Genomic DNA, 21,865 nt, shown 5'->3' with positions numbered 1-21,865 from the left:
CAGGATGGAAACCCACTGAGCTTCTCTCTCCCAACCCCAGAAATGCACCCGAGGCACATTTTGAAATCAAGCAGTGTATGTTTCTAAAACAGTTGTAAGTAAACAAATCTGGTTGTTTACCTTTTGCTTTGTTTTGTTTTTGTTATTTTTGCTATTGGATGGTTAGGAAAAAGTGTCAAAAAATTAAGAGACTGGAGTCAGCACCAAGCCATGCACTGGAGCTGGTCTCCACCTTGAAACCCTGTGTGAGAGCACTGGCTGACTTTTCAGGACACTCTCCTAATAAGCAGATGTGAAGAGTCTTTGGGGCCGGCACCATGGCTCACTAGGCTAATCCTCCGCCTTGCGGCGCCGGCACACCGGGTTCTGGTCCCGGTCGGGGCGCCAGATTCTGTCCCAGTTGCCCCTCTTCCAGGCCAGCCCTCTGCTGTGGCCAGGGAGTGCAGTGGAGGATGGCCCAAGTACTTGGGCCCTGCACCCCATGGGAGACCAGGAGAAGCACCTGGCTCCTGCCATCGGATCAGCGCGGGGCGCCGGCCGCGGCGGCCACTGGAGGGTGAACAAATGGAAAAGGAAGACCTTTCTCTCTGTCTCTCTCTCTCACTGTCCACTCTGCCTGTCAAAAAAAAAAAAAAAAAAAGATTTTTTTGGCCACCCAGAAAGTCAACAAAGTGCCTTGAATGCCCCAAAGAACTGTGCCATGACCTTTGACCTTTGCTCCAGGTCTCTCTGTGCTCTGCCTGGGCCACTTCCACCCTTTGGTAACCATTGCTTAGATTGTGCTTTGTCTTTAACTTCAGACTGGTTAAGCCACGTTTGATCTCTTGTTCTAATTCTTGGAAGAAATGCTTCGGCGTCTTTATCTCATCCATTGAAAATTTCCATTGAAATTTTGGCTCCACTTCCGGCTGAAGCTGATCTGGCATGAGAGTGCTAGCACACAATGAATAGACCGTTCACTCCATCTTAATTATTTGGTCAGAATTGTGAAAGCTGGACATTCGCAATGTCTACGGCATTGGCTCTTGTTCCTGTTGCTAATTGCTGGTCCTCTTCAATTAGGGCACAAACAAGATTAATTTTTTACTAGCAAATGTATGTGGCAGGTCTTCCACTGTGGGCTTAATTGTCAACCTTGTCTTATCCCTTCTTAAAATAAACTATCCATTTGTAAACTACTACTGGCTTCTTTAGGGCGCTGTCCTGATAAACTCTTGGTAAAGAAGCAATGGTTTTACCATTCATCCACCCAGGCTTCCCCGTAAATGTACTGTGTGTTCCTGCTTCCTGTTCAGCCGAACGCACTTTGCTTTGACAGGGACTGTTTTCACACTGTTGCCATCTCCTCCTTAGAGTCCCAAACTAGACCCTATTCAGATGCAACAAGTAGGCTGAGTTTACTTTACCGTAAAAATAGTTTGAGACCCATGCCTAGGTTTTTTGTGATCTGAATTTCCCATGAACCTTCTGAAGACCCCTTTTATGCACACGTAGCTGAAGTGGAACAAGTCAGCTAGGGAAGGGTGCCTCTCTGCGTATCACAGCTCATGTTTGGACTGGATAACAACAACTGTAGAATGAAGGTTTTTAGTATTTGGCTTGGACTCTATTTTTAGTTGGTGACAAGTCCAGCTGATTTTTAAAATTAGAGCCTAACCCTTTTCCTTCAACATCACAATCTCCCTGTGATAGCAACAGGATGCCTTTCAGAATTTATTGCTTTGGCTGGTTTTACTAGAACCGCTTTTCTGTTTTTAAACTTTAACTCTCTCCTCCCCTATGACCATTAAAAACAGAACCGTCTTCCTGTCTTTTTCTTTTCAACAAATTCTGAGGACAAAACTCACTATGAATTTAATTATTTGGATGAAATAAAGGTAAAAGCCCAAGAAAATATGTAGTCACAGGTGAAAGATTTAATAAAATCTGTGGGAGTAGGGACATTTATCAATATGCATTTTGAGATAAGCGTTTTTTTCCTTTGGTAAGATAATACAGGTACTTTAATTTTTCATTACAGTGGAGGATATAATCATATTCTCTCAAAGATAAAAACGATGTGATACTTTGACATTTTTCAAATGAATTAGAGTTTTAGAGTTCTGAGTTCTAACTCTAGATCAATGGCAATGAAGTTCAGTGATACAGCTATTGTTTTTATAACCCCACAAATAATTAATGTCTATATAATAAAGCATTAAATGTACATCCCCCTCCTAATAAGAAAAAGGGACTACTTGATGTGGGACCTACTTCCTTTGATAGAGTCTCTCACCTATTTTTTAAGAGTGAAACATAAGCTCTTCCACTTACTGTAAGCAGTGATGTCCATACACACAGGCTGGCTATTTGTATATTGGGGGAGAGAAGGGAAATTCCTACCAGGGTTGTTTTTCCCAAACTGAGTATTGACATTGACTTATTTGCAGTTGATAAATTACTATTGACTATATTTTTAGTTCGCGTGCCTCTTTTTCCTTGTCACAAATCACTTCGGTGTTCTCCTTGGAGTCTGGATGATTCTCAAGTGTTATCAGAAGCGACCCTTGAGTATTTTGGTACGTGCAAATGCAAGAGAGCTCTAAGTGATAGAGTATTCAGGGCATGTAGACAGAATGGCTGTGTAATTTTTCAGCTTTTCTAAAGCAGTGCCGGGAATCTTCACAGGAATTTAAATATGTCCGTTTTTAAGCAGGCATAATTTTTATGTGATTTGTCTTCATTTTTGACACTCACCACCCCCGCCCACACAAATACACCCACACCGGATAGACTCTCACAGAAAGGGCTGGAATGAATGGAATGCCACTTAGTTCTTCCAGGGGAGATTGCTCATCATTGTTCTGGAATCCAAAATAGGGAGAGAGCAGCTTCTTAAGAAAAGGGTGACAGGACGCGAGCCCACACTCAGGGTGCATCAGCTGGTCTCACGGAAAGGAGTCCTCCAGTTAGGCAGTTGTGCTAAGTCACCATTATTGTGACTCGGCGAAGACATGACACAAAAAGGAGAAAGTTATAATCTCCCTCCGCAGGGTAGGAGTTCAGTGCCTTCTGCTTGTCCTGAATCTGGAGCAGCTGCACAAAAATCAGAGCCCATTTGACTGATTGCTAACACTGCGTTTCATTCAGTCAGCCAGCCAGCCAGCCATTCAGATTGGAGAAGGCATGTGGGAGATAACGGGAAAGAAAAATGTAGATCCCGGTTTTCAGCCTCGCCTGTTGGGTAGATGAATGATTTACTAAAAGATGACAACAAAAGCCCAGAAAGATAAGAAATGTTTGTCCTTGTTAGCTAGAAAAGGTCTTTCTAAGCATAGCATAAAACCAAGAAGTCCTTAAAGAAAAGAGCAATAGATCTGACCACATGAAAGTTTAAAATATCTGACATGATAAGCTAGGATCTGAATAAAGTTAAAGGAAAAGTGAAAGACAAGGGAAATTCGCAACTTATACAGCAGATCAAAGGTTTGCATTTTTAATAATAGAAGAAAAATCCAATGAGAAGAAACATTAGTAACATTAATATTTAAAATGAAAAATTATCTATATGGATATATATACATACACAGAGATACACTGTTTTGTATATCAGATTTGAAAAAATTAACCCGTCAGACAACATGAATGTCTTGTGTTGGTAAGAATGGGAGGCACAGAAAATCTTACTTCTGGGAGTGTCAGTCATCACAGTGTTTTTGGAGCCAGATCGGATGGCGCCTGGAGAGGTCATAAAACACGTTCCTTCTGTCCAGCAGTTCTACCTGTAGATGACAGTGTGACAAAGGTGTGGCAGAGATCTCACGCCAGGCAAGGAATGCAGCCCACCCACAAGTATTGGGCTGGCAGAGTCTGCAAGGCCAGGGTGGGGAGCAGCAGGGTCTCCCCACCTCCTGCAGGGTGCTGTGGTTCTACACCATGGAAGTGGGTGGTTGGTGAGCTGTCCAGCCCTGTCCTCTGTGGTCAGGATCCCATGTGGCCATAGGATAGCATGAAACTCGAGTTGAAAACACGACCCCCCGCATGTTGTTGGAATCAAGGCAGCCCCCCTCCCTGCCCCACTGCCAGGAGAGGGCCTCAGGAAGCTTAGTCATTCCAGGACAGTGGCATTGCCATGTGGCAGTTTGGTCAGTGTCACCACTGGATAACTTCCCAAAGGGAGCCACAGTGGACGCCACATGCCACGAGAGCTTGGGGAAGAGTGTGCCTACCTTCAGAACTCCTTTTGCCCTCTAACTCAGACGGTGGCCCACTGCAGTGTTTTTTTGGAATTGTCAAACATTCTCTGTTTATTTGAGATAGTGATTCATTTTGTGTTATGTCAGAGAGAAGCCAACAGGCAACCCGGACATTTTGGGAAAGATTAAATACCATCATCAATCTCTTCCACCCCCACCCCTGGCTGTTTCGCTCTCTCTCTCTCCCCCAAGTTCAGGTACGCTTCAAGCAGAAAAGCAACCCCAGGAGTTTACCATCACAACACCATCAGAAGTTCCCTTAGGAAGATCATTCCCGAGTATTAATAGGTCATTCCTGAGTATTAATATAAAGGAGATACACACGACTGTGACTCCTGCCATCCACACAGCCGTAGGCAAATGGCATCCCTTAGCCATCTCCTGAGCCAGACCTTTTGACTAGACCTCAAAGGGGCAAACATTCCAGGCCAGGAAAGGGTGTTTGCTAAACCCATGGGCCAGAAATCCGGTCAGTGTGAAGGAGCGCATAAGCATTTCTGTAATGTACTTGAATGTTTGCAAAGAAAGGCCAAATAATATTTCGAAATGTGAGAAAATCATTGGAGATAGGTTATCTTCTCCATTTGAATTAAGTTAACTCATCCCATTGACTTTTTAACTCAGTTCAAATTCTGCTCATTCCTTCTTGTTTTGCTGTGTACTTTGCCCGTCCTGTCTCTCCACTCCCAGGCTGTGTGGTCTGGGGTTTTCTCTAGGAGGTCACATCCTACTCCTGAATAAAATGAAAAGTCAGACTCCCTCTGTATTGCTCTCTCCTTGGCCTGAGTCACTAGAATTGTTTGGACTGTTGATTACTCCCCAGATTTTGTAGTTTCTTTCCAGGTCTTCTGCAAATAAATAAAAAGGTGCCCCTCGGGGACAAGATTGACCCCAAGCTGGGGTCCACAGCAAAGATATTGCATGCACCATCCATGCCTTTGGCCAGGTGCTCCTGTGCAGTGAGTGTGTGGGCTCCCTGCTTCCTCCTGCACCTGCTCTGCAATGTTAGGCAGAGGACCAGATAGGAAGAAAGGGTGTGTGTGGTGCTGGAAGGAACAACTTGTATTTCTCAGATGCAGCTTCAGGCCAAGTGTGGTCACCAAGGCTGCACTGACTCTTAGGCATGCACTTCATGTTCAGACTTCCCCAACTTAACCACCGGACAATGGCGAGAGAATGCTAAGCACTCAGAAGAAACCGTGTTCTGAAGTTTGCTGTTTTCCTGGGCTGGTGCTGCACAGTCTGATCTTCTGTGGTGATACTGGGCAGTAGCAGCTTGCAGTCATGCCCTGGGCCTTGAGACAGACAGCTGAGACTGCCTGGCGGGTGGGGTCACAGCACCGTGATATGCAGGGGGTTAGAGGTATTCAATGCATTTTCAGCTTATGGAGGGAGGGTGTATTTGGTAAATACAGCTCGATCCTAAGTTAAGGAGCATCTCTGCTTGTAACAGGACACTTCAGTGGGATTCTTTTGCTCACAGAGTTCTGGCAAAGGCCCAAAGTCTGGGGGCAAAATATTCCAGGATCTGAAAGAGAGGTGTGGGGTCATCCATGCAGATCAGGCTTAGAGACAGCGGTACCTGTCTTGGCATTAGTCCATTGCCGCCTCCAGGCAATGGAGACTCAGAGGGGCTCAGTGATGCCAACGCTGAGACTGTGTTTGGAGAGCCTGGCGGTGGGTGGGGGAGGGGACTGTCTGCCACTCTCTCAGAGACGTTATTGTGCGTCCCCTGGAGTATGAAGAAACGCATACAACATCTGGAAAGGAAAAGTCTTTAGCTGGCTGCCCACGAGCCATGGAGTAGAGAGTTTCGTTGGTCGTGAGTTGTGTGTCCCCCCAGTCAGATAAGGATCCCGTAGAAAGGAGCAGACTGGGTCATCCGAGGATGGACTCTGTCCGAGGGGACTGTCTTGGGGGAGGCTGACCCCTCAGATGGGTGTGGACTGTGAGCAGTCATGAGGCATGCATCCAGCTGCGCTTCGAGAGCTTCTCACCCACAGGAGATCGTGCAAGGATCTATAAAAATGCTTCAGAAGCGACAGAACTGGCATTGAAATTCTGTGCCTGGGAAGGGTGTCCATGCCAAATGTCAACCCGTCAATCAGACAAGGCCTTCCTGCCCCACGGCTTTCCTCACTACCAGGCCTCGAGCACAGAAGGGCCGAGACAGGACCAGTCAGAGTAGCTGGTGGGTGAGGTGAAGCAGCAAGAAAGGAAAATCACTTCTCCTTCCACCTCCCTCACGGGCAATCCCTGCCTATGGAGTAGGCTGGGAGAGACGAGAAATGAAAAATTAAGTCAGTCTTGGGGTTTTCATAACATACAGAGCGCCAAACACGACCAGTGGATTTTGTTATTGTCATCTGAGAGGAACTGAACAAAAGCCCACACAAAGTCCTGGAGATTTTGTGCAGGAGCAGCAAGGTGCACGTCGAGAGGACTGGTTTCATGGTCTGTGATGGGAAAGAACACTGCTGCTTTCTGTCTTTACTTTTGCAAGCTTCAGCTGAGCTGCTGAGTCAGTTCTGTACTGAACGCTCATGCAAATCGCCTGTCTTGCAGAGAGATATGTGCATGTTTTGGATCCAGTCCCCTCTCACCTCTCAAGGATGTGGTATTAGTCAGCTTTTTCATCACTTGACTAAAATATCTGGAAGACGCTACTTAGGAAAGAATATGATTCTGGCTCACAGTTTTGGAGATTCACAGGACAAGATCTGCCAGTCTCATTAGTCTGACATCTGGTAGAAGATGGCAGTTGTGGGTCACCTGCAGAGGGATGGTCATGTGGTGAACCAGAAAGCAGAGAGGGTCAGAGAGCCTGCACATCCTCATAGCTAAGTGTTTTTTCTCTATATGGTCACAAGGATTTGCTCATGGGCCTCGACCCTAGTGACCTAATCCAGTCTTGTTACTTTCCAAGGCCTCACCTTCAAACACCACAACTCAACTAAGTTTGATCCTTAATCCATTAACATAAACTTTGGGTATCAAGACTTTAACACATGGGCTCTTGGGGAACACCCAGATTATTCCCCAAACTACAGTGGATGTCAATCCTGCAGTCGTCTCCTCATGCATTGATCATTGTCCTGTGCCCCTCTCCTGGATCTTTCTCATCAGTGTCTAAAGATGACTTAATGTCACCTAACCACCACCCCCCACCCCACCCCTCACCCCCTGCCAAATACAATCCAATGTCCCCCCCACCTTTTTTTTTTTTTTTGACAGGCAGAGTGGACAGTGAGAGAGAGAGACAGAGAGAAAGGTCTTCCTTTGCCGTTGGTTCACCCTCCAATGGCCGCCACAGCCAGCGCGCTGCGGCCGGCGCACCGCGCTGATCCGATGGCAGGAGCCAGGAGCCAGGTGCTTTTCCTGGTCTCCCATGGGGTGCAGGGCCCAAGCACCTGGGCCATCCTCCACTGCACTCCCTGGCCACAGCAGAGGGCTGGCCTGGAAGAGGGGCAACCGGGACAGAATCTGGCGCCCCGACCGGGACTAGAACCAGGTGTGCCGGCGCCGCAAGGTGGAGGATTAGCCTAGTGAGCCGCGGCGCCGGCCTAATGTCCCCTTCAGTTACTGTCCTGTTTCCCTTCATTGAAAAATTCCTGGAAAGAAATCTAAGTCATCTAACTTCTTGGTCTATGTTTATTTATCTCATTCCCTCTTCAGCTCTTTCCAGGGGAGTTTCATTTCCACCACTCCACTGGATGGACACTTAGCATCAACAGCCGTCTACCCACTTACAGAGTTTCTCAGCCACCTGGTTGGCCTGTTCCGCCTTCCTGCTATGTGTTCTTCTCCAGGTTTCTGCGTTACACCTCCATCTGGACTCCTTCTACGCCAATGACCACTCCCTTCTGCCAGCTCTTCCTCCCTCAGCAGACCCCGTCTTTGGCTTCTCATCTCAGTCAACATTCTCTCTTTGTAGAAGATTTTATCCAATTCGTGGACTCCACTGGGTGGTGCAGATGTCAGTTCTGTACTGTACCTTTCCATGCCTGTAGCGCTGGCCAGCATCGGCCTAAAAGAATAAGATGAAAGTTCTTGCTATTGAGTACAGCAGATTTTGATTAGACACAACAAAAATAAAAAGGAAAAAGACAGGGGTTTGTGTATACATTTGTGTGCTCATTAAGGAAAACATTCTTTTGGAAGCGATGGAAAATCCAGCCCTGATTATCATAAGCAAAAAGGAAATGTGTTGGCTGGTACATATTGCAAAGTTGAAAGGAGCTTCAGGTGTGGCCTAACTGAGGGCTTGGCCCAGCTCCTTAGGACCCTTCCCTGTTCTCTGTCCTCTGAGCTGGCTCCACTTTCAGCTCTGCCGCTGGAATCCTCATCTATAAGATGCACAGGCATTTGCGGAAGGAGTTGGCTCGCATGCTGATGGAGGCTGACAGCTGCTGAGATTTGCAGGGGGAGCACAATCTGGAGACCCCAGAGAACGGATGGTGTTGTTCCAGTCTGAAGGATCTAGGCAGAGTTGAGATTCCAGCTCGCAGGAAGGCAGACAGGAAGATGTTACTGGGGGAGGGTCAGCCTTCTGATTCTAGGCAGGCATTCCGCTGAGGAATGGGGCCCACCCACTTTGGGGAGGACAGCCCGTGTTACTCACTCTACCAGTTTAAATGTTCCTCACATCCAAAACTATTGTCATCAAAACACACAGAATCTCGTTTGGCCATGGGTGTCCCATGGTCCAGTCACACTGATGGGGGAATTAATCGCTATAGCATCCCTGCACTTCCCTGGCCCCCGGAGCCCTTTCTTCGGCTGAAGTCCACTCGCAGAGCCTCAGCGTACAGGCTGTGGCTGCCAGGGGGTTGGTCCCTCCGTAGGGAAACTGCAGGGCGATTGTCAGGAAGAAAGAGGAGAAGCCAAGGGCCATGAGACAGGTGTCAGCACAAGCTGTCCCTGAATGTGCTGGAACACAGGAGTGAGGATGCAGCCAGAGCAGCCCTGAGTGACTGCTACACCCCAGGCACCAGCCTAAGCACCTCCTGTCACCCCGGAGCTGATGAAGTTAATGGAAAGCTCGCTTGCTCCCTTTTCTCTTCCCCTGTAGGTTTACAATGAACAACGAGGTTTCCTCTCTTCATCCCTTTCTCTCAGCCACAGTGAGAAAAACTGGAATTAAGTTTCCTATGAGAAAAATTGTCCTGGCACCCAGGGGGCTAAACAGTTTTTAAAACATGGTATTTCTGACCAAGAGAGCAAATTCACCAGCAGGTTGTAGTGACTTTGGAGATAGCCCTAAGATCATCGTCTACCTCCCTCTATCCTCTAAACTTAATTCCTGATTTACGTAGCCAAGGATAAAAAAAAAAAAATACAGTACTGTGGGGTAGAAGAGTCTGTATAAGACTGATGTGACTTACTCCTTAAATATTTGTAAAGATTCATTGTTGAAGCCTTAGTAAAAAGATTTTTAATTTCTTTCAGTGTCTTTGGTGGATATAGAATTACTCAATTTCTTTTTTTTCAAGATTTATTTATTTATTTGAAAGTCAGAGTTATGGGCCGGCACCGCTGCTCAATAGGCTAATCCTCCACCCGCGGCACAGGCACACCGGGTTCTAGTCCCATTCGAGGCGCTGGATTCTGTCCCAGTTGCCCCTCTTCCAGTCCAGCTCTCTGCTGTGGCCAGGGAGTGCAGTGGAAGATGGCCCAAGTGCTTGGGCCCTGCACCCGCATGGGAGACCAGGAAAAGCACCTGGCTCCTGGCTTCAGATCGGCACAGTGCGCTAGACGCAGTGGCCATTGGGGGGTGGTGAACCAATGGAAAAGGAAGACCTTTCTCTCTGTCTCTCTCTCTCTCACTGTCCACTCTGCCTGTAAAAAAAAAAAAAAAAAAAAAAAAAGAGAGAGAGAGAGAAAGTCAAAGTTACACAGAGAGAGGGGAGGCATCTTCTGCTGCTTTCCCAAGCCATAGCAGACAGCTAGATTGGAAGTGGAACTGGCACCAACATGGGATGCCAGCACCGTTACTTAATTTCATAGATGTGCAACAATTAATATATAGACTCAATTTCTTTCAATGGATTGTTCTATTGGAATTTTCTATTTATTCTTGTGTCCACTTTAGTAACTTACTTTAAGATCTTACCCATTTCATCGAAGTTTTCAAAACTAAAATGACATAGTGTCCTTCATCACAACCTCTTCTCTATTAAGTGTCAGTAGTGCTGGCCCCCATTTCATTCCAGATGTTGGTAATGTGTGTTTTCCTTCTCTTTTTCTTGATCAGTTCTATGATGGGCTCATTGATAACATTTTCAAGGAACCAACTTTTTTGGTTTTATTTTCCCTCTTGTATGCTTCTTATATTTTCATTTTACTGATTAATATTTACTCGCTTGGGGTAGATTTTGTGACACACTCTGGAAGGCAGCAGATGATGGCTCCACATTGCAGACCTGAATGGAGTTCTTGGCTCCTGGCTTAGGCCTAGCCCAGCCTTGGCTGTTGTGGGCGTTTAGAGAGTGAACCAATGAATAAAAATCTTTCCCTTTCCCTTTCCCTTTCCCTCTCCTCTCTCACCCTTTCCCTCTCCCTCTCTTTCTCCGCCTTTCAAATAAAATGAAAATAAATGAAGTTACAATTAAAAACAAGCTTTCTCCCTTATATTTCCTTTGGATTTAATTTTTTCTGACTTGGGTTTGTTGTTTTTCAGTGTTTCTTTTCTCTCCTCCATTTGTGTTTGGTAGAGCTGTGAGTTTCCTTTTAGGCATCATTGTTTAATAAACCCTTTCATTATCATTCAGTTCACAATATTTTCTGATTTTATTTATTTTTTTGACCCTTAATTATTTAGAATCATGTTTCATCATTTCAAATAGTTGAGGAATTTTCTAATGATCAGTTTCTGATTGATTTATGCTTTAATTCAGCTGTAGTCACAGAATTTTCCATATGATTTTAATTCCCTGAAGAGAATTTAAGACTTCCTGTAAGACCAACATGGACTGTATTCTGGTAATGCCTACCATTAATATGATGATATCGACTCTTTCTTGGTTAGTGTCTGTGACACATCTTTTACCATTCCTTCATTCTCATTTCTTCTGCCAACCTGTAGAGTGATAATTGCTAATAACATAATAGATTTTAAAAACTTATTTAGTCTAATAATCTTGAGCATTGTTTCATTGTTGGGCTCATTTATATTAAATGGAATCACCAATATAGGTTGGGGTTAAGTTCGCCATCTTACTATATTTCAGAATTTATTACTCTGTTCTTTGTTCATTTATTCTCCCATTGTAGACTTCTTTAGTGACTCAGTGGTTAGTTATACATTATTGTATTATTTGTTCAGGATTTCCCTGGAGATTGTAATATGCATTCTTGACTGACATAGTCCACCTCTTTTGTTATTGTTGCCTCATATTTCATTTATGTGCAGTTCCCACAAGACATGATTAATATTGTTACATGAAATGAGGAGTAGTATTTTGTACTTACGCACACAGTTAATTTCCTTTACTCTTCATTCCTTTTCTCACTTTCATGCCTTATTATGGTCATTTTCTTTTGGTTTTAAATTTTTCTTCTAATTGTTTTGGTAATGAATGTATTGGTGAAAAGTTCTTATTTTCCTGAAGATGTCATTATTTTTCCCACGTCTTTGATGATATCTTAAGTAAGCACAGAATTCCAGGTCTGCATTTTTGAGTCCGTGTAACTCTATTATCTCCTGGCTTCTGTAGCTGATGTTGAAAAGTCAGTCACTAGTTGTATTGCTGCTCCTCTGAAGTTAATGACGTCTTTCCTCTGAATGCTTTCAAGACTTTTAATGTTTTTTTCTTAATCCTTGATTATTAGAAATTTGAAAGAAACAGGTCTAAGTACTGTCTCTTTTTATTTATCCAACATAGGATTTTCTGTACTTCTTGAATCTGAGAAAAATTATTTCTTGAAGTATTATTTCTGTTCCAACTCCTTTATCTTCCTCTTCCGGGATTCCTGTCAAATACGGTAGACATTTCAATGTTGTGCCATATAGCTCTCGTACTCAGTTGTGGTTTCAGATGTTTTTTCCATCTGTGCTTGGATTTGTGCATTTTTCTGTTGTCCTGTCCTAGAGCCTAATCACCTTCTCAGTCCAGTCTGCTGTTTAACGTATCTGCTGTGTGTGTGTGTGTGTGTGTGTGTGTGTTTTGACAAGCAGAGTGGACAGTGACAGAGAGAGAGACAGAGAGAAAGGTCTTCCTTTGCTGTTGGTTCACCCTCCAATGGCCGCCGCGGCCGGTGCGCTGAAGCCGGCGCATCGCACTGATCCAAAGCCAGGAGCCAGGTGCTTCTCCTGGTCTCCCATGGGGTGCAGGGCCCAAGGACTTGGGCCATCCTCCACTGCACTCCCTGGCCACAGCAGAGAGCTGGACTGGAAGAGGGGCAACCGGGACAGAATCCGGTGTCCCGACCGGGACTAGAACCCGGTGTGCCGGCGCCGCTAGGTGGAGGATTAGCCTGTTGAGCCGCGGCGCTGGCCCTGATGTGTTCTTAACCTCAGATATCAGTGTTTGTCAGAGAATGTTCACTTGATTGTTTCCAACATAGATTTCAAGTCTCTTTGCTCTTCTCTAACTTTTCATCTACTTTTCTCCTCTTTTCTTCTAATTCGTGTGATATTTTTAACTGCTGCCTTTAAAGACCTTGTCTGCTAGCTTCCATGTCTGCCTTAACCGTGGGCCTACTGCTATGCATCTTTTCTCTCTCCTATGGGTATCAGCCACATCTTCCTGCTCCTTCGCATGCCCACCTGTTTGACTTCTCTTCCTCTTGTATGCCAGACATTGTATATGAAGGCACTGCAGGGGCTCCATGTGGTGCCTTCCACGAGGGAGGGCTTCCACACTCCTCTTTGGAGAGGCAGACAACAGTGAGGAGTTTCATCTCTGAGCTCTCAAGTGGCAGCTTCGGTCAGGCTCGGTCCACTTCTAGTTTTTCTCTGTTCCTCAAACACAGCTCTTCTGGGATTTTGATTCAAGCTTGCAGGAGCTGTGTCCTCTCAGTTCTGAAAGACCATGGGGAATTTAGTGCTGAACTTGGGAGGTTTCGAACCTGGTTCTTTAGCTTCACCAGTCTTGCCTCCACTGCAACTTCAAAACCCATGTGTTAGAGTGGCAGGATTTCTTTCTCTCATTAGAAGTTTTCTACTTAGCATCATGAAACTAGGAAAGATTCTCTTATGCCTTTGGAAGCCTTCATCTGACTGTCCCATCTTGTCTGCAATAGTCCATGGACACAGAGTGGTCCCACGGGGAAAACCGGCATGCTTAGTATTTCTCAAGTTTCTAGTTTCTCTCCCCCACGAGCCTGCAAAAACCCTCTCTGGTTTCTTTTTCCCCAAGCAAAGTCCTTCTTCACGAGCCAAGTCTAATTCTTAGACCGTGCCCAGAATTGTAAAATGTCCCCAGGGAAGAAAACAACTGGTCATTCACGCAGCCTGCGTTGCTTCCTCAATTTTCTGCGAGCCATAGACATGTGACTTTTGTGATTTATCTGGCTCTCCCTAATTGCCACAGTGGGAATTCCAGTATTCTAGTCTGCCAAGACTTACTCACTACGTTTTATTCAGGATTTTATCCTGATCCTTGTATTTTAAGGGTTAACATGATTATGCCTTGAAAGACTGCAAAGGCCCATGGACTGCCTCCAGCACTTGGATTCCGGAAGGACTTCTATTACCTGAGTGGTCCAGATGTGGGCCCTCAGTTGCGGAGCCCCTGAGCAAGTAAGCAGCATAATCTTGGGGGCTCCAGCCAAGTTGATGTAGGAAAGAAAGCTGCCAGAATGAACGGCAGTTTTGACAGCACCAAATGCCATTGTGGTGACAACCACCATTAGAGGCAGGCAAAACTGACAAGTATCCAGACCCTATCCCTACCCCCTTGTACCTGGCTGTAAATTCTCATATGATCCAAAGGCAGGAAAGAAATCCTGCCTTTTTGTGGGCAGTGTCTACAAAAAATGATTTGGAAAATTAAGTAAATTTGTACTGTATGTTTCACATATAAACACAATTTTTAAAAGATTTATTTATTTATTTGAAAGTCTGAGTTAGAGAGAGGGAGAGAGAGAGATCTTTCACTTACTGGTTCACTCCCCAAATGGCTGCAATGACTGGAGCTGGGCCAGGCTGAAGCCAGGAGCTGGAACTCCATCCAGATCTCCCATGCTGATGGCAGGGGCACAAGTACTTGGATCATCCACTGCTGCTTTCCCAGGCACATTAGCAGGGAGCTGGATCAGAAGTGGAGCAGCCAGAGCTTGAACCTTTGTTTACATGGGATTGCAGTGTTGCAGGTGGCAGCTTAACCCACTATGTCACAACACTGGCCCCAAGAAACGCATTTACTAAACTGCTGTTCTGAGTGGTATAAACAGGAAATTGGCTACAAAATTGATCAGAGCTGTAAGACTCTAAATATGAAGTTTCATCAATACATTAACACATTTAGTTTGCTTATATTGTCTTTTTTCATATGCATATGTATATATATGTAATCTAACATGTATGTGTGTATCATGTTTTTTACTCTATACTTGCTGTGGTTTGGATATGGTTTGAGTGTATCCCCAGTGTGCTGATGCTGAGAGGTGTGTGACGTTCAAGAGATGGAGCCTAGAGACACAACCTGGAAGCAGATGAAAGGTATCTCAGGAATTCTGGCTTTCATGGAACTAGATTAGCACCAAGAAAGCAAGTTGTTATAAACCGAGTTCAGGGGACTCAGCTCACCCTCTCTTGCTCCCTGTCTTCCCGTGTCATCTGTCCCTCCTGCACTCACTCCAACCAGGAAGCCATCCGCCATGGTGTGACGTACCCGGAGGATCCTCATCAAAAGAGCAGGCAGTGATGCCATGCCTCTGAATCTCCAGAACTAGGGGATAAATAAGCCTCTCTTTTGTAGGAAGTCCCCAGCTTTATGTGTTGAGTTACAGCAAGAGAGAACAGATTAGGACAATCTTCCCTATTCAGTCACTGCTAATATAATGCAGAGAGATGTTTTATTAGATTATGTTTTTTTATTATACATCGGTATCCTTTTTCAAGAACAGTGTTTGCATTTTAAGCCAGCACCACACTGTTTATACCATATGTGTGCTAGTTTTTAGTTCTTTGTTTGGCTTCGTGTTTTACTTGGTTGAAGGGTATCTTCAATTAATTCTTCTAGAAGATATGTTGGTATTTGCTAAGTACTTGACTGCCTAACCATGTCCCCTGGTGTCTTTCATGACTGAACAATAACCTTGAAATCTGCAAGTTACAAGTTTGCCCCCAAAACTCTAGAGCAGTGAGTGTGGTTCTCGCTGACCTCACATTTGACACTCAGGGAACTTTAAACAATACAGACGTCTCATCCCACCTCCAGCAATTTTGATTCAAGAGGTCTGAGACATGGACTGGGTGTCAGAATTAAAAACAAAGTGAACAACAACACCAGTAAATCACTAAGGCCCTATTCTGGGTCAGTTAAGTCAGAATTTCTGGGTGTGAGGCTTGGGCATCAGCACACTCTTTCTGTTTTATGTGAAAAATTTTGAAGTTTGCCATGGATACTCTCAATTTCCTATAGTCCTGTTCTTGTCTCTTTTTTTGGCCAAGAATGTGGATTAAAATTTTGCTCTTACATTTTTAGATTCCTTTTCTGTTTTTTTTTGAAATCCTTTATTGTTGTCTCCTCTCATATCCTGTAGTCTCTTCATGCCAGCTGCCCTCTTCCTAGAGCTTTCCCCATTTTCATGACAGGGGGCAAGTCATGTAATGTGGTGGAATGAGAAGACGATGCCAAAATGGCCACCGGCTAGCAAGCATCAGCTACTCAGGAATGGCTTGGAAACCTACCTGGCAACGGAGCCTGCCTGGTAACAGGCTGTGATTGGATGGTTTCGGATACTGCCTGGCAACAGACAGTGATTGGTTAGGGCATAAACTGCCCCTTGACCGGATTGGCTGCCTTGGCTATATAAGCTGCTATACCAACTGCAATAAACGAGTCTGTGGGCTGCTCACCTCTGGCCTGCTTTCACCCAACTCCTGGGGTCTGTGCGGTGACTCCACGCCTCTTTCCACACTCCTCTTCTCAGAACAAATCCACAGCAACAATGTAATATTTCATAAGAGTTTCCTGATCTTCTCATCTGTGTTTTGCCTTTGGAGGCTTGCTTTTCTTCCGCATCTCCAGAAGGATGCCCTCCATTCCTTTTTTCTACGCTGCGTTGACCAGACCCTGGATTTTCTTGCTGTGGTGCTCAGGGTTGCATGCACTTTGTTCTTTCTTCTCACCTCAGATAAGGCAAAACCAGTCCCGGTGATTCTGCCTGCAGGCCACGTGGCTGAGCGTTCACTGCCTTCCCCATCCTCCCTTCTATAATGCTGCTGTCAGCATCCCCAGCACCCAACCCCATCCCAGAAGCCAAGGAGGCCTCTTCTTCACACTCTACTTGGCGTGGATCTCATTGTGCTCAATGAACAAAGGCTTTTCCCAGCACCTACTCTCACCATGGCATTTTTCTCCATCATCCACGCACACAGTGTTGGTTGATTGGTTGGTTGGTTGGTGGGGGAGAGCTCTCTCTTCTCAGGAAACAACTCACTAAAGTCAGGACACACCTCCCACCTTTACTCCTGGCCCAGTTGTTTTCACATCTGCTAGATGGCAGCATGGGCTGGGGACAAGTGCACCCCAGAGAGTAACACCTGGGCGATGGCTGTGTCACCTCTTTGTGGGCACCTGGCTGGCTGGGAGTCGGCTGTCTACCAAGGGACAGACTTGAATGCCAGGCTGCCCTTAGTTGGTAGATGAGATGGGCTTTTCTCAGTCCACCTACATATGGCTTAATGATTAGGAAAATCTGCAAAGCCCACACTGATGCCAGGACACATACAGGAGGGAACCACCATTTCAGTCAGTGGCTCTAACCAGCTGTGGGAGGGGCTGGGGCCTTTTCCAGTGGAAATCCAGGCTGGATTTGGGCAGGGAAATTCCATGTGGAGGGGGGCTAACAAACAGAAGCCCAGAAAGCAAGGGAACAGGTGCTACGGTGTCCCTGCGATGCTGTTCCCTGGGATAGTGACCCTGGGAGGGGAGCAGAGGGGACAGATGTGAGAAGCTCTTCCCAGACAGCAGTGACAGGACTGGGACCCTGAGTGGGGGGAGCAGGAAGAAGGGGAAGAGTGGCCACAGCAGGGAGGACCCCACAGTCATGACTGTCCCTAGGTCACATTAAAGACGCGCCCACTGGTCCTTTCAGAATCAGCATATTAAGGTTAGAAGACCACCAGCTTCATCCGGTTTCTAATAAGCAGTTACAGAACACCTGCTACATCTCGGGCCTTTTGCTAGAACCTGGGAACACGTGGCTTAAAAGAACACACCTGTTGCCCTCACAAAGCCTTTAGCCTTAGAGCTAAAGTGAAGCAGTCTCCCTGGTGAAAGAAACAAACCCCCTCCCCTGGAAACACATGAGGCAAAGGAAACCAAGGCGGAGGGCTGAGGAGCCTGGGAGGGATGCAAGAGCCCACTGTCTGCACATCCACGTGAAAAGACGCTCATCTAGGAAGGAGTTGTTTCCTCAGGCACAGCCTGTGGACTTCTAAGATACAGGGTTGTGTGTGTGTGTTGGGGGGGGGTCTTCACAAAGTTCTGGGAAAATGTGTGTTAAGCAACAAGCGATGGATGCCTGTAGAAATTCTTTGCGCCAACTTCACTTGTCTTTTAATCCTATTTTCCATGAACTTTTTGATGTACTCTGATACCTAAGAGATCAAAAGTAAGACACATGTTTTCTCTGCTTAACAGTGCCATACATACATGCTTTATCTCACTTGGAAAGTCAAAAGTGGCCCATGAAGTCTCTATTTGAAACGTGACCAAAGCCACCTCTTGCTGTGAATCCAGGCCATTTCTTCCAGTGAGGAAATCACCGCCCAGACGTCCACTCTGAGAGTGAGTGTCTCCACCCGTTTTTGGGCACTTTGTGTAGCCCCCGGATTTTTGAGACGCTTCTGCTGTTTCTAACAAATTGGCCCTCGTCTGTGCTCACGAACGTGATTCCCCAGCCCCACCCCATGTGTTTTGCTGCTGCTCTTGTCCATTTCATAGCTCGCAGCAGGTGCCATCCTAAGCTACATTAAGCCAAAGTAGGGAAAAAAGATCCCAAACCCCGTGAGAAAAAGACAGCCCAGTCCTCCCGGGCAGCTGTGGGCTCCGCCGAACAGCTGCGGGCTGGGGGCCTCCATTTGTGGATGGAGGCTGTGCACGCTCAGTCGCCGGTTCCTGTGCGCTCCCTGAGCCTCCTAGTCTGGGCCTTTCTGTGACGTCAGACCCAGGCTGTCTGAACCCCAGAACCCCAGAACCCCCCTCTTGCCCTTATCCTCCTATCTCTCAACCCCTTTTCTCTCCCTCTGTTTTTCCCCTTCTCCTCTGCAGGTGCCCCCCCCCCCCACCCCCGCCCGCCCTGGCCTGCGTGCTCTGCTCTCTCTGCCTCTTCACACTGTGGCTTCTGCTCTCGCCTGGCCCCTGCCTCTTCTCTTGCTGACATTTTCTCCCCGCTTCTTTTTTTCGCTCTCACTCTTCCCCTCTCCCTCTTCCTGTAATTAGCAAACTGGCCTCCTCACCTTCCTAGCTAGTTTCAGCTCGCACCTGCCCAGAGCTATCCTCTCTGTATTTGTAAGCATGGGGCTCTTTGCGTTGCTAATAACAGAAGGCAGCTCTGACTGCAGAAAAGAAGGGGGAATTTTCCCGAAGGCCTTGGAGACAGCTGGCAGGATCAAAAGGTTTGAATAAGCATGGCCAGAATGGCTCTGGGGACACCACCCCCCCACCCCTTGCTGCCACTGCTTCTGCGCAATCCCAGTGGTTCCGAATCGCTTTCTTCCCTCTTCCTGATGGCAGAGAGAACGTGGCCAAATCGCATCTAACCCTAGATGCTGTCACCGTGGACAGAGAGGAACAGGGCTGCATTGCACAGAGGTGACCGTCTTGCTCTGCCCACGTCTACTGCACTGTTCCCAGTGCTCAAACACTAGGCAGCATCCTAGATGCTGTGCCTGGGAGTGCAAACCCAGTCGTGCTTTTCTAGGTGTTTGTACAGCAGCTCTTTGAGGACGAACCACAGGAATGGCTGCGGTTTGCGTGTCCCCTCTAATCACCACCGCTCTTCGGTGAAATGCACTCAGTCCGAGACCACAGCCCCTGGCCTGGCTGTGGTCACCGGTGCCCCCCCTCCCCCACCAGCATCTTCACCCTACACTACACATCGACCCAGCAATCACGCAAACCCGAGGATGTGAGCAAAAAAGGAACCCAGCAATGAGGAAAACCAGAATTCTCAGGGGATAATTACTCAGACTCCACAGCGCTTTGTCAAACGGAACTGGGCTGTGATCGCAGCGGCTAGAACACACACTCAGACATCTCCAATGCCTCACTGCTCGCTTGTTTCTCCATTTCAAACATCTCCCGGGTACCAATTCTGTGTTGGTTTCTGCACACGGGGGATGGGGCGGGGAGTGGGGCGGCTGGTCACGGCCACAGTGAGTCACTGGCCTTGACTCTTCTGACCCAGCGGGATGATCAACCCCAAACGTGAAGACGTGGAGCACCTCGTAGAATGGGATGATATGCGCGAGACACATGACTAACGACGGTTTTACTCGCTCCAAAGGAGAAGTGGGAAGTCCAGGGAGTCTCCCTGGGGAACTGATGCTTGCTCTGAGATCAGAGGGCCCAGACTGGGGCTGGCAGGCTGCCTGTGGGGCCCGATGCCCGAGGGAGCCCTGGGAATTTGAGGAACTGGGAGCTTGGGTTGCAGCTGGAGGGTAGAGCTGGAAGAGCAGGGTGGGGGCTGAGGGGATGGCAGGAAGGCCGGCCCTTGTGAGCCGGTGTGAGTTGGGCTGAGAAACCACGGAGGGGGGTTAAGCTGTGGAACTCGGGTTTTAGAAGGCTCCTCCTGGCTGCATGCAGTCGGCGCGGGAAGAAGTGAGGGAGGATATGGGCCAAGCAGGAGGCCCCTGGAGCCGGCTCTGGCAACGCTTTTGGGAAACGTCCACGTCTCCATGGAACTGGCAGAAAGTCAACGCTGGCTGGTCATTTTATGCTTACTTTCATTTTGAACCTGCCAGTCAGCATAGCTCAGAAGTTGCAGGAATAGAATAACGTCAAGACAGAAATGTGCAACGACTAGGATTTGCCCCAAATGATGAAACAGTGATGTCAAATATGCATCAACCATAACTCCCAGACTTCCGGCTTGAGCAATTGGGTGAATGTTGGTGTGAGCTCTTTATTTCTCTTGGAGAGCAGGTTCTCCAAGGAGCAGGGGCCCACTCAGCTGTGCCCTTTCTATAGTTGGCCCAGTGCCTAATTCAGCTTCTCATCATCCACCATATTGGATAGATATATATTTATGCTTGTATTTTTTTGCTAAAGACCTAGAAATATTATTTTGGGGGGATAGCAGGAAATACCACATTTAGGTTCTTAATTCATGATGAAAGATATCCTCTTTGGCAGCGTATGACCCACCCTAACACAAGCTTGTGAAAAACAAACTGAGAGCTGTTCACAGTAGCATCGTAAACATCCAGGGTCCTGTAAGAGAAGGGGAGGGAGAGGAGGTGGCAACCTGAGCCTCCATTGCTGGAGGGCGGGGTGGAAACTGGAAGACGCAGGAGTTGGAAGGAGCCAACCGGATAGCAGCAGGGGCAGGTGTCTTAGCGTAGAGTTGCCCCCAGTACACAGACACTTGAGTGGGGAAGACACTGTTTCAAACTCACAATAAGATGTACTCTCCCTCTGAGACTTTATTCTTTCCTTCTTCCCTCCCTCCTTCTCTTCCCTCACTCATTTCCTGGGTTTTGAGTTCCAGGCACCTTGGTAGGCTCAGAGAACTCTGCAAAGAACTACAGAGTGGGGTTTCTTTCCCTCCATGGAGCAAGAGGAGACAGCGACAGATAATCACACACCTGCTTATCTGGTTATACACCGTGACACTCCTTGAGGAAAATTACAAATTGCTAGATTATGGTAGATTACAAATTACTAGATTAAGGGTGGGCCTCTTAGAAGAAGTGGCAATCAAGCTGAGACCTAAATAATGGGTTTCCCAGGAGAAGCTGGGAGAAGCACCTGTAAGGCAGCAGAAATGGCAGGCACGACAGACTCCAAGAGGAAGAGGGCCGGTGTCTGTGAGAAACAGGAAGGAGGCTGCTGGAGGGGTACAAGGTAGTGTGGAGAGACATGCAGAGGCCCAGCCACTACTGGCCCTCTAGGTCTTGTTCCTGATAGCTTTTAAATTATTTATTTACTGGCCGGCGCCGCGGCTCACTGGGCTAATCCTCCGCCTAGCGGCGCCGGCACACCGGGTTCTAGTCCCAGTTGGGGCGCCGGATTCTGTCCCGGTTGCCCCTCTTCCAGGCCAGCTCTCTGCTGTGGCCAGGGAGTGCAGTGGAGGATGGCCCAGGTGCTTGGGCCCTGCACCCCATGGGAGACCAGGAAAAGCACCTGGCTCCTGGCTCCTGCCATCGGATCAGCGCGGTGCGCCGGCCGCAGCGCGCCGGCCGCGGCGGCCATTGGAGGGTGAACCAACGGCAAAGGAAGACCTTTCTCTCTGTC

At 47.2% G+C, this 21,865-nt stretch overlaps 1 long non-coding RNA gene across 1 annotated transcript in view; it reads right to left on the bottom strand.

Moving 5' to 3' along the window:
- Positions 1 to 1,406: 1,406 nt before the first annotated feature.
- The window catches only part of LOC108177212 (uncharacterized), a 36,103-nt gene continuing 15,644 nt past the window's right edge, over positions 1,407 to 21,865 (bottom strand). The window contains exons 4-5 of the long non-coding RNA XR_001794016.3: positions 7,986 to 8,262; positions 1,407 to 3,761 (exon numbers count right to left, since the gene is read on the bottom strand). This is a non-coding gene — a long non-coding RNA (uncharacterized lncRNA). The remainder of the gene's footprint in view (positions 3,762 to 7,985; positions 8,263 to 21,865) is intronic.

Source organism: Oryctolagus cuniculus, chromosome 16, assembly GCF_964237555.1.
Source record: "Oryctolagus cuniculus chromosome 16, mOryCun1.1, whole genome shotgun sequence".
In the NCBI taxonomy this organism is placed as follows: domain Eukaryota; kingdom Metazoa; phylum Chordata; class Mammalia; order Lagomorpha; family Leporidae; genus Oryctolagus; species Oryctolagus cuniculus.
The sequence above is the reverse complement of the archived record's forward strand: the minus strand, read 5'-3'. Positions and strand labels throughout refer to the sequence as shown.